Below are 13,805 nucleotides of genomic sequence, written 5' to 3'. Positions count from 1 at the left end.
GGCTTTGATTTGCTAAATTGTGAAATACTAAAACATACAGTTAACATCTGTTTATAAAAGAACCAAATGTATCTGCCTTTTGACATACCTTGTAAAATAATATACATTAATTATAAAACATTATTTAGTTATTAATTAAGATGAAAGAATTTTCCTTAAATTATTTACACATTCTGTGATTTCAAATATTTGCAAAAATCTAAATGTAATTTTGGTTTGTATTTCAGCTGATCACATGATTACCTTGATTATTCCTCTGTTAAGTTATGTGACATCCGCTTAGAATATTCCTGGCTCAGTGTGTCACGTTTCTCAGTGATCAGTGCAGATGCGTGTGGTTTCATTGTTTTATAGGCGTAGAATCAGCGTTAAAGCCTGTAGGGTCCAACACGTCATGAAGGATCATGTTTTGAATCATTTGATGTCGTGAAACTGGGCTGACCTTTGGTGTTTAGGGAGTGGGGAGTGTGTTTTGCTAGAATATAACTATGGAATGAAGTTTGGCTTGGTTCCTCTTCGCTGATAGATATAACATTTATTTGCACAACACAGAAACATCAGCCGTTTAATTTCAAATTTGGTGCAACATAAATATTTTTTTTCTCCAGCCCAAAATATCTTGGGCCTATTATTAAAAGTCTCTTTTATGACTCGTCAAGTTGGACAGCAAACAGCTCCTTTACATCAAGATTGTGAGCTTTTTGTGCCACCTTGTGGGTAAATAACTACACACCATAACACCAATCAAATTTCAAGAAACATTTATTGCATTATTTTTTTGTTTTATTTATTTTAATTTAATATTATGTACTATATTTTAAAGCAAATATCTCAAATAAGACAAAAATTTAAATACATTACAGTTGATGAATCCGACTGGAGGATTCCGCATTTTGAGCCAATACATACACTATTGATTGTCTCACACAGAACACCTTTGAAGGACATTTTATAATGGAAAAATAAACGATAACGGATTTGATAATGTTTTTAAAAAGATAGAAACATTGTTTAAAAATTACTATATTGCACATGACTCCAGTAAAATGTGGCAAGGTCTAACACACATCACAGACTTTAAAGGCCGGAATAATGAATCATGAATAATGCTCTGATTCACACCTGAGAAGACAATGACCCGCAAAATGTCCTGCATAATGAGCCTTTCATTCAGGTGTGTCACACAAGAAAGAATGCGAGAAAAAAAAAAAAAATTTTTTTTTATATATATATATATACACACACACACAGTGGGTACGGAAAGTATTCAGACCCCCTTAAATTTTTCACTCTTTGTTATATTGCAGCCATTTGCTAAAATCATTTAAGTTCATTTTTTTTCCTCATTATTGTACACACAGCACCCCATATTGACAGAAAAACACAGAATTGTTGACATTTTTGCACGTTTATTAAAAAAGAAAAACTGAAATATCACATGGTCCTAAGTATTCAGACCCTTTGCTGTGACACTCATATATTTAACTCAGGTGCTGTCCATTTCTTCTGATCATCCTTGAGATGGTTCTACACTTAAATGATTTTAGCAAATGGCTGCAATATAACAAAGAGTGAAAAATTTAAGGGGGTCTGAATACTTTCCGTACCCACTGTATATTATTTCCTGTTCTGATGCATCACATTACATGCTGTTTATATAACTATACTAACTGTATTAACAAATATTATATATATAATGTACACACACACACACATTATATCCTATATATTAGGGATGCACGATGATATCGGCACAACATCGGTATTGGCCGATAAAAGCTTAAAATGACCATCATCGGCATCGGCCGATGTGAATATTTCTGCCGATGAGCCAAACCGATAGGGGGGCGTGTTTCATGTGCGCGCGCGACGACCATGAACGTAGCTTGAGCGCCAAAAACTTAAACTTACAACATGTCAGCTGTGTGGAGGCATTTCGAGATCTGTCAAACAGATAACAAACTTGCTATTTGCAATATTTGTAAAGCACAAGTGATGCGAGGAGGCGTAAAACAACAGTCTTTCAACACTACAAATATGATTACACATCTTAAGAGCCATCATCCTGAGCAGCACCAAGACTTTTTGAAAAGTAAGAAGGAAAAAATTCCGGCAAAAACCCATCAGCAGCCTCTACTTCAGTCCTTTGACAAAGTTAGAAAATACAGCAGCGACCACCCAAAGGTAAAAGATCTTAACGACAAAATAATTGAATTTATTGCTCTTGATAACCAGCCGTTTAGCATGGTGGAAGACGTTGGCTTCAGGAGGCTAATGATGCACCTAGAGCCGCGGTATGCTATGCCTAGCCGGCGCTATTTGTCTGACGTGGCCTTACCTGAACTCCAGAGTGTTACATTAGTTTCACCATGGATATTTGGACATCAGTGTGAGTCCTGTGAGCATGTTGAGACTCACTGCCCAGTGGATAGACGAAGATTTCACCCTTAAAAAAGCTGTCCTACACTCACCTGAATGCTCCGGTTCTCACACAGCAGCTGCAATTGCGTCCGCATTTGAAAGTATGTTTGGGAAATGGAAAATAGAAAGAGAACGAGTACATGTCATGCTACGTGACAATGCCCGTAACATGGCTAAAGCTATGATGGAGTTTGGTGTGTCAAGTCTACCATGCATGGCATACTCACTGCAACTGGCAGTGAATGACGTGTCGTCTCAGCGTGGCGGATGTTGTGGCCGTGGGAAGGAGAATAATTGGACATTTCAAACACTCCCAGCTGGCATACAGTCGAATGGAGGATGTACAGAAAGAGCTCGGAATGTCGGTAAAACGACTACAACAAGATATCGCTACCAGATGGAATTCGACATTTTATGTGATGCGAAGCTTGGTCGAGCAGAAAAGGGCACTAGGTGCTTATGCCGCTGATTTCGAGCTTCCTGCAACTTTGACGGCAAATCAGTGGGGAATTATAGAAAATATGATCATACTTCTCACCCCCTTTGAGCAGCTGACCAGAGATATAAGCTCTGCAGAGGCCTCTGCTGCTGATGTGATCCCCACGGTTGTGGCACTGACACGACTGCTTGGCCGGCCGAGTGACACGGACAGAGGAGTGCAAGACTACCAAAACTACCCTGCTGGAAGCCGTCAATCATCGCTTCAACGGTGTGCATTGTGAGGCACTTTATTCTGTTGCAACCATGCTTGATGCCCGCTACATTGACGAGGAAAAAAAGAGGAGTGCTCGCGACCTGTTGCTCAAAGTTTTGGATGACATGAGCGGCAATGCAGATGCCAGCACAGAGGATCCCCCAGAGAAGAGGACCCGAACAGGATCACTGCTGGATATGTATGATGAAATTCTGGAGGAGAATGTCATGTTTAAGGAGCAAGACAAGACCACGTCAGTGTCACAGGTAAGCATCAAACATGCACAAATGTAGGTTATTATTTTTTTTTAGAATATTTCACTTTTGGACCGAAAGCATCCTAATTAATAATGCGACTTTCGCTATTATTATTCTGCAATGTCATAACATAGATAATTGCCTATTTATTATCATAATTCGCTATGTGTACGGTAGTAATAATAAACGTGCAACTAATAAATCATTTGATTTCTGGAAAAAAACGTTGGTGCTCTGTTAATGCCTAAAGCATAAAGTAAAAAAATAAAAAAATCCGTAAGTAATATTTTGGAATTCTGTTACTTCATAGGTCATCTCATACCTGGCCGAACCCACAATTCCCAGGAACCACAGTCCATTGGAGTACTGGAAATGCAACCAGGCCCGTTTCCCTGCCCTCGCTCCTGCTGCACGCAAGTACCTGTGTGCGCCCTGCACAAGCGTTGACAGTGAACGGCTTTTTAGCGTTGCCTCTGATGTGATAGATAAACAGAGAAATCGAATGGATGGTGAAAAAGCAGAGATGCTTATTTTTGTGAAGAAAAACCTACCTCTGGTATTAAAAAAATAGCTGAACAGAAGCCTACCGGTCAGCCGAAGTTGTCACCCTAGTTAGTTGGACTGAAAAGGTTTTCACCACTCAAGTTCAAGTAAAGAATAAGTATTATTCCTTGTCCTTGTATTTTTATGTTATTTTTTGCAATACAGAGAGCACATTGTTTGTCACTGAGTTGTTACCGGACTGTCTGTGGCTCACAAGATAATATGTGGAGCTTGGTTTTAAGTTTGATTATACTTTAAAGTGGATCCTCAAGACTGAAGTTGAGGTCTGGACTACACCTGCTTGTTTTGCGCACTTTAAGTGTTTTCTGTAAGTTTCAGTACAATGTCATGTTAACCACTATGTTGGAGGAACATTTGGTAGACCTGTTCCAGTAGGAAAAGATGTAAAAAAAATTATTTGAAAATTTATATGTATTTATTTTACTCTTAAGGACTGAAGTTTCGAAGTCTAAACTTAAAAATAAAATGTTGCACTGGCATATCATTTATTCTCCAAGTGAAATAATTTACCTGTTTTTCAGGGGTGAATGTCTGTCTACATTTGTAAAATGATACATTTATGGTAGAATCAGTACAGGAGAGAGACTTGGATTTCTCTTCAGTAAAATTAAAGTGTAAATATATCAGGCGAAAAATTTGTATATATATCGGTATCGGCATCGGCATCGGCATAAATATCGGTATATCGAATATCGGCCAAAATCCAATATCGTGCATCCCTAATATATATTTATATTTATCCAGTTTTTAATAAAAGAAATACATGGAATATTTGTAGTTCCTTTTCGAGGGAACTCGCGATGCGTCGATAACGCTTTGGGAACGCCCCCGGCATGAATGCGTCTGAAGCATCTATGTCAACTAGTCCAATGGAATGAATGAGCGTCACGGGCGGGTGACGTCATGACCAGGAAGATATAAAAGCGCATCCGGTGTAACCGGCATTAGCTTCTGTTGCCTCAGCAAGCGATCTGTGTTACTCTGTCTATTATATTTACTGTTGTCTGTACACGTATCTATTATGGCGAAACAATTGACCCTTCGCTAAGCCCCGCCCTCCTTAGTTACTGTTGCTACGCCTGTCAAGCTTTTGCGCCTGGGACGTCTATTACAGTATGAATGCACTGGTTTCAGACATTCCTAAGGAGATAATTAGTCATTTTTGCCGAACAGGTGACAATATGAGAGTGCAATACTGCAGTATGCATTCGAGGGCTATATCCACGACATAATATGCAAACGATTAGAGAATAATTTCATCAAAATTGTAGTTAAAGCGATAGGTCCAAGCGCAAGCAGCAGCCGCCTCGTACGCTGACCATTCAAATGGGAAACACACAAATGTGAGGAACAGCTTTGTGCATGCCCAGCAGGGTAAGTGAAATTTGAAAATATTCTAATATTTATAAAACAAACAGCTTATCCATATGTATTGTGGAATAAACACACGACATTAGCCTGACCACTTTGCAATGATAACATTCTCCCGCTTGTATTTTTAGCGCGCCAGGCTAAGGCTACTGCTCACACGTCGGACTAACTTACCGTTATGAACTGATTAAGTTTGCATACCAACCTTTTCCTTGGAGATCTCCGGCAAGCCCCCTGATGTTCCCTCCTTTTACTAACTACCTTTTACTTTTACTAGAACTAACACCGGGAGAGTCGCGATCGGATTGGGGTAACGTTACTAGTTTGGCCGTCGATTAACAAAATGCTGAAATATATTTTTAAGTACCGTTAAGTTATGTCAGTGAGCCTCCGTCTTTCCTTTAATCACACTGCTTGATCCACGAGCTGGACAATAACTTTATTCTAGAGCTGCTATAAAGCCAAAACACTTTACTTTTAATTTCCTATTATCAATGTAAAGCTGCTTTGGAACAATCTACATTGTTAAAAGCGCTATATAAATGAAGATGACGCCCGGCATTTCTCCCCTTGGGTTTTAGGTTTCGGGAAGGGAACAAAATCCACCACCCCGTCCAAACTTTTAGGATACCGGGTATCAGATTTGCACAATCCATACGCACAACGCTTCGGCATGTTTCCCTCACTCGAAAGCTTGCTAGACCTCCCGCGCCTAGTTACGGTTGCTAAGCCACGATTGGCCTGTGGCGGTTTTCGGGCGTGGCTTAGCGAAGGGTCAATTATACAAACTCTGTGCTTCTCCCTGCCTGCGTTATTTAATGGGTGGGGACACACACAAGGTTTGTGTAATGTGTTTGGGAGTGGAGCATGCAGTGTCAGCCTTCGAGGATTGCCAGCATTGTGAGAAGCTTCCGCTTAGCATGCTCCGCTCCCGTCTGTCACTTTTTGAGGAAAGTGGTCAGGCTCGCGCTCCTCAGGGTGCAGGACCCGCTGCTGCCGAGGCAGCACGGAGAATGCACTCCTGGGGATCGCAAAAGGATCTCTCAGAAGGGTTGGTGACGGGTCCGAGGGCCTTATCTCCTTCCTGTCCTGGGGGATCCAGTGCTCTCTCTCCGGTGTCGGAAGCCCGCGCTGTGGCTTCTTCCGCCCGGGAAGAGAGCCCAATGCTTCAGTGCTCTAGCTCTGAGGAGGTAGATGTGCTGAGCATTGGCAGTGACACAATCACACGGGAAGGGGACTCGCCATCCTCTTCCCCAGCATATGAGGAGCTGGTGGAGGTGATAACTCGAGCTGTTGATAAATTACACATTGATTGGCCAGCCGAGAAAAGGGGCGCTCGTCCTAAAAGTAAATTAGATGAGTGCTTCCTAACAAAACCATAAACCATAAATCAAGAAACAGAAACAAAACCTTAAACCAAATTCTTCTCGGCTTTTCAATCCCCAAGTCCATGTTTATTTGGGGATTAGAGGGCTGAGAGAGTATGGTTATGAGTCGATGCCCCAGGCTGAACAGACGCTCGCGAGCTATCTGTCACCTGGTTCAGCATCGTCTCTGAAGGCCTCAGCTTTGCCCACAAAGCCTTTAAAATCGACATCTTCACTTGTGGGCAAAGCATATACGGCAGCAGGTCAGGCTGGAGCATGCTTACACACTATGGCACTGCTCCAGGCATATCAGGCTGATCTGCTGGGGGATTTGGACAGGAGTGAGGCCCGCAGATGCGGTCTCTCGTTTCATTAAAATGCAACTTGCCGTCTTGCATCTCAGTTTTTGATTATATTGAGACAAAAAAAATCGGCCCTGGCATTTTGGCCCAGACTGGCCCACTATATGATCATAAACACCACCCATCTTTGCACGCCCTTAAATATATGCATACCATCTCCTATTCCTTAAAACCACTAATGCCAGATAATGAGTGAGTATAGGAACAAGTGAGAGTTAACAGATGAAATAAGTAAAAATTTTAAATTTATTAATACAGTTGAACTATTCTCCACAGTGATGAATCCTAAAACAAGCTATAAGCTGCATTGGCATAGCAATACCTGTGTTTCTTACAGGATTTTTGGTAAAACTGTGGTGGGTGGACCTCGGTCCTTCTAGGGGGGTTTGGGGGCATGCCCCCCCCCCCCCCCCCCCCCGTAAGAAAATTTTGTGCATTTTAATGTTAAATTCATCAATCTGGTGCACTTTGAGAGTTCAAAATTAAAAGCTCCAACCCATATTCAGTGTGCAAATTAAACAAAGAAAAATTGAAACCTCTTTTAGTTACAGTGTCTATTTACATTACACTACATAATAATAGTTATAATATTAATCCTATGACAGTAATAGCCATATTTTGTAAAACAAATGCACTAAAAAATTAAGGAAACTTTCATAATTAGTTTTGTACCAATTTCTATACTTGAAAGAGATAAGCACATGATCTTTTATTTTGACGCAAACTGCATCAAGCTTTTATTTTGGCGGAAAACATGGTTTACAAATGCCTCATTAAATTTCTAGTGCATTGCGGTAATCGTCAACTATGCAGATGTGGAAATAATCTGTAACTGGGTTATGGGTTCCTACACTCATGACATGGCCTAAGTGTTTTGAAAGTAGTTCTGCTTACCGCAGGCTCTACACTTTCTCATCTCTCTCTTGACTATATAATTAAATGCAGCAGGGGATTCGGGGCCTTTCTGTACCTCAGATTAGCCCGTGAGGCTGAGAATGAGACCTCTCAGCTTCATGTATATCTAAATGTTGGGTTTGCATCTTCTCTCTATTCCAGAGCATTTGATGTTTTGTATTGATTATCTTTGAATTGATTATGAAATTGGCATGGTACATCTGACATAATAAATTGTTACATTTGATTATTCTAACTGACTTTGACATTATTTTCATTAAAGAGTTAAAAAGAATAGTCAAACATTCGCTCACATTTAATGATGCACAGATACTGTATCATTAAAAACCTTTTCATTTATGTAGTCAGATGAAATAACGAGAGAATACATATTCATTTAATCAAAAAATACTTTGCCTCGAGAAAAGACAGTAACACGTTAAGACCTTCCGCACTGGTCAGATGCCGGTTTTGGGCCGATCGAGCGTGAGCCTTACAAAAGTGGCGACGTGATCTCGCAACACAGATGAGCAACATGCTTTCCAGCAAAGTATTTGGATTTTAAAATCAACAAGAGGTTTGAACATCTTCTCTTTCTTCCGCCGTTGTGGTAAGTCAATTATTTTTGCCTTTTTAGAAGTGCTGAGACAAAATCAGCCATTGTTGTATCGGCTTTGTTGAAACACTAGCAATATGTGATGTGAATGAGCAAACAACAGAAAGAAAATTTTACGTTTGTAAACGATCGGAAAACATGTAATTGGATAAACAAAAAGACAAGTCGATGCATTTGTTTATGAAAAGCAAGGTTGAGAAAAACAGGATGATGTGATGCATAGGTTCATGTTTGCAATGATTCTGTTTGGATTTTCAAATTTGTAGTTGTGCTTAACACATTGTGCTCATAGAACACACTTTATAGTTGTTTGTGCTGCTAAAATGTGCACATAGGCTAGTTAAGTTTATTCTTTAAAACACATGATTGCTTTACTGTAAGTATTGTATGAAACACTTAGGTAAAAGGTTGTAGATGCCATGCATGCTAGGCCATGTATCTTGTGTAAACTGGATTAAATATCAAGTGTGTTTATGTTGAATTTGTTTGTCTCCTTGGTGGAAACTCTGCTATTTTTGATATAGCTGCAGTAAAAGATTGCATGAGATTTGCCATGTGGCTACAATGTAAATCACAAGACAATGAAATCTAAAAAGAGAAACTGTAACATGCATCTCATCAATCCTGAAACAAAAACCTTTTCATATTCAACATTCCAGAGACGCGTCAGAGAACGCAGTAACTGAACTTTGAACAAAAATTATAAATTGTTACGTTTGAATTAATTCTGAATTACTCCGGAATTATTTTTCCCAAGTAGAAACGGATTTGTATATTTCCACAAGTTTGCGTCAGAGATTAGTGACGACTAATACCTCGTATCAAATTCAAGTGTGTTTGGATGAGGAGACGAGTTATTTTCCGTCTAGAATCAGCAAATGCTGTTTGATCAACCTAGATTTGGGTGCGTCTAATTACTTCTGTTGTAATTTAATGTTACTTTAGATACGTGTACGTGGAATTCCATAAGCTTGGCCAAACCAAAGCCATTTTAAGAAAGGTAAAGTTGATCGACTAACGTCTTTTAATGGTGGTCAAGACTTCTATTAAAGGAAACGACTGAATTAAGTTCCTGAGGAGGCATTCAAGGGGGCTATGTACATATCTTCGATTATGTACATGTGAATACTGCAAATCCCAGATATTTAGCCAATTACATCTGTTTTGATAATCGGAACTGACGAAATTGTGCCAGAGACATTGCGAGGAACTCAAAGCAATATAGTTTCCTGATCTAAGCGGGTAAAATATAAAGTAAAGAGTAAATAGAATAAACAAACGTTAAAATGACCCATTTAAAAAGACTAGATGAAACGAAAAGGCATTTGAAATAGAACAAAGAAAAAAGAGAAACAGCGAATGTGCATCTCATCAGCCCTGAGCCAAAAACCTTTTCATATTCAAATGTATTGACATGAGAATGAGCAGAGATTTGACCATGCGTTTAGCATGAGCTGGCGGTTCATTGAGTGTTACGCGACTACAGGGCCAAATCTAAAATAAATCATCTTTTGAAAAACAAACACTTTAACAAATAAGTTGTTCCAGAGACTCTTCAGAGACCAGAAGCAATATAATTTAATTTATATTCTTAAATATATTATAAATGTATTATTACTCAAATTCTAATATACATTATATTATAATCGCCAAGCAGGGCATTAATTGGAGAAGTGTGACATTTCATTGGTGTGCTAACCAGTGCAAAAAGGGGAGGGGTGTGCTTTTATTTTTTGCCTTTAAAAAACATGGCTAGAAGTGTGGCACAGGTAATAGCAAACCAAATCATCCTTAACTGGGGTGCACCAATTTAAACTGAATCTGATCAGAGAAGTAAATTTACAAGGAGGGTGTGAATAGCTAACATCAGACAGAAGTACCAAAGCCTTTTGCAGGTCACAAAAGATCTGCACCAACTAAATGTGTGAACGACACCATAGCAAATGCTAAACGGGCAACCCACAGATCTGGCTGTAATTAGAGCAACTTGAAGTAAAGCCATGAGCATTGACTCATTGGAACTCATGACACTACGAGTGATAAAAACTCTGATTAATCTCTAATGCTCATATGACACAGCAGACTGTGAAGGCTGAACTGCAAGAGCAGCTTCAGGTGTCACACAGTGCACTGAAACAACAGCAATAATTCAGACCTGGTCAATGAAACTCGGTTTCATGTGACAACTGGAATTAAAATTGCAATGGACATGATAATGGAGCAAGTAAAAGTAAAATTCCATATGTCTGAATTTGAAGTTGTTGAAAATATCAGAATTAACTGTGGTTCTCTCTGCATTTGTTTCTGTTTTAAGTTTACTTCTGCAAATTCCTCGGAGGACGGATGCCAAGACGGGCCGGACCCCACCTGGATCAAAGCCAGGACAGCGGAATTGTTAGAACATAACCTGAGACTCGGGAGTGAAAAGTGAAAAGACACTTCAAGCAGCCGTTAACATCTCACAATAGTACATCACTGCGTAAATATGACCTCCCAGTATAAAACTGGAACTAAATTTGCAACACAATTGTTATAGATTATGTTCCACCCATCTCCTAGACATGAACACTGAACACATGCCTCCATCACTACAGCCTCACAGCATCATCACCTGGAATAGATCAAGTCTATCCAGGCTGAACACTACACATCATGAGAAGATAAAGATGACGTAGAGTCCAAAAGTGTCACTTCACTAAAGATCTATTGTCCATCTTCACACTAACAGATCCAGATAGCTTCACACCAGTAATGCGCGGGTCAATGTATAAACAACCTGCACCCGACCGATGTTTTCAACTAACCCGCCCGCAACTCGGACCGCAAAAAAAGAAGAGAAAATATTGTACCCGACCCGCTTCCTGACCCGCATTTTTTAAAAGTAGTATATGCTCATCGTAGCGTCATTGGGAAAAAAATTTAACATATTCTTATTTTGTCAAGAATTATAAAAAATCGTCAATAAGCTCATAATTTGTACTAAAATAGTCTAAATGTTTAGTTTTAAAAACAATTTTAAAAAGCTGGCTATGTCTATTTTGATGTTTCTGCGCAAGTTCAGCAGACAGTGAGGTTCGGGTTTGTTCCGATCAGAGCATGTGAGCGGAGAGCGCAATTCTGAATATTCCGCTCCGCTCACTCATTCCGTAGGGTCGCCCGCTCAACCCAGAATGGCCTGCTGGTTTGAAAATATGTGGAATAAGGGCTGCCTCCGACTAATTTTTTTTTTCTAGTCGACTAGTAGTTGTTCATTTAAGCCATTAGTGGACAAATCGCCCCTTTATATTAATTTAATTACTTAAATAGGCTATAGCCTACAGGATAATAAGCGTTATGACCGCACGCATAAAGCTTGCCACAAAGAACCGGTTAAAGTAATGATTATGAATGTGTCTAAATTAGCAAGGAGACATTTAATTGTTTAGTAATAAACTGGTGTTTTCTGTGTCGCTGCAAAGATGAAGTTGACGATGCGGACTCGCCATGAACGCCAGAGAGAAATGCACATTTCATATGGATTACATAATCAGAGAGTAGCCTATTTATTTTGGTTTGAATATTTTCAGACATTTCAAGCTTTCTGTAATATATAGCCTATATTTCTCAAAACTGTGAGGCACAAGCAATGCAAGTGATCGTGCCGGCGCCTTATTACATTGTCTGCTATATATTTGCTTCTTATTCATTAAATACGGGCAATTGATTGATAAAACATTGATCAAAATTAAGATACAATTTATACAAAACGAAAATCTTTTAAAAAGAGTTTTCTATAAAACAAACCGTCAAACCGTCAAAATCATGTTTTACCAAAAACAGCGCCGTTGCTAGGAGGGCGCCAGCGCCTCTGCCTTTCAGCGCCTCTGCCTCGCGAGTCTATGATAGCCCTGAAGACGCCTAGCAATTATATACCTTTAGTGGTAGTATACCTTTAGTTAAGTTATACCTTAAGAGTCTTCGTAGCGCGCTAAGAGACAATGTTATCGCAAAATGCAGCCCAGGTATGATGCGTATGATGCGTAATGGAGATTCCAAAGCGCTCTTTTTTTGGTCAGAACCATGGAGAGCGATCACGGATAGGTCCGTCCTATGCGCCGAAACTTTTAACAATGACACAAAATATTTAACCCCCTGAGGTCGGCTATCGCGCCGGCGCGATAGGCTCGTTTTTTTCCTTATCAGTGAAAACAAATAAATAAAATAAAATATTACTTTTTATCTAATATGCTTGTGTTATACATCAATCGATCCTGTTAAATGTGTATTATTTTTGTGTATACTCACAATAAAAACAAAGTGTTGTGCTTTTTGCCAAATAAAGAAAAATAAACACGAAGTGAGTTCTGCTTTCTCTCTGTCCGTGTAGTCCATTCTGAAACGCGTCCGAAAATGAACTGTAACTCAGCGAATACTCAGTCAAACAGACATACAGACACACAGGCATGAAGCTTGAATTCTCTTCTTTTAAATGAAGTAATTTATATAAAAAACAAATATTCTCATCTTGTGAAATCTGCATTAAAAGAGAGCGATTCCAGTCGAGCTAATTAGAGCTCATTCAGATGTAATGTGACTCCGCCCACGGAGAGCGCGCGCTATTCAAATGCAAATGTCTGAGGCAATCCTGCAAACTGTGAACGCCCACATCAGCTCGAGAAAACACATCAGATCATTGTACTTGTTTACACAGTCTCGCAGCGCTGTGAGGAATAATACTATAATGGAAAATTTACCTCAGAAGTACGAGGAGCAACAGATCCGAGGCTATGGAATAATGTAGTAAGTTTTTTTTCATTCTCAAGTGCGGCGCGTATCTGTGCATGAATGAATGAATGAACGGCAGAGATGCCGCTGTTTACCACAACTGGCAAAAGACGGTTTAAATTTGAATCGTTTCTGTCTGTGAATGTTTCGCTTTTAGCAAACTGTATTGCTATAGGCTACTGAGTAAAAATCGAGTGAAATATGTTGAAATAAAATGTATTTGTATAAGCAACATATTAAACTGCAAATTAACATTTATATTTCTTATAATAAAAACGAAAGTTACTATGTTACAGACATATGAAAGACAACATTTCATTGATTAGTTTTGGATAGATTATAAATTTTTACTGTAAAATATCTGCCACCTCAAATAAGCTTTTGTTTGCCAATTTTTGCTCATATGTTAAATATAGTATGTTTTGTCAAAAATAATCAAATAATATGTTATAGTGTTTATTCCAATGTAGCTTAGGCTATATTCAAGTAATGAAT

The 13,805-nt window shown here is 39.2% G+C and overlaps 1 protein-coding gene across 1 annotated transcript in view; it reads left to right on the top strand.

Annotated features, from left to right (window-relative positions):
- LOC311076043 (uncharacterized protein) overlaps positions 1-13,805 on the top strand; it is a 198,364-nt gene that overhangs the window by 29,851 nt on the left and 154,708 nt on the right. The window lies entirely within an intron of this gene.

This window comes from Abramis brama, assembly GCF_963993115.1.
Source record: "Abramis brama genome assembly, chromosome: 25".
Classification (NCBI taxonomy): Eukaryota; Metazoa; Chordata; class Actinopteri; order Cypriniformes; family Leuciscidae; genus Abramis; species Abramis brama.
The sequence above is the reverse complement of the archived record's forward strand: the minus strand, read 5'-3'. Positions and strand labels throughout refer to the sequence as shown.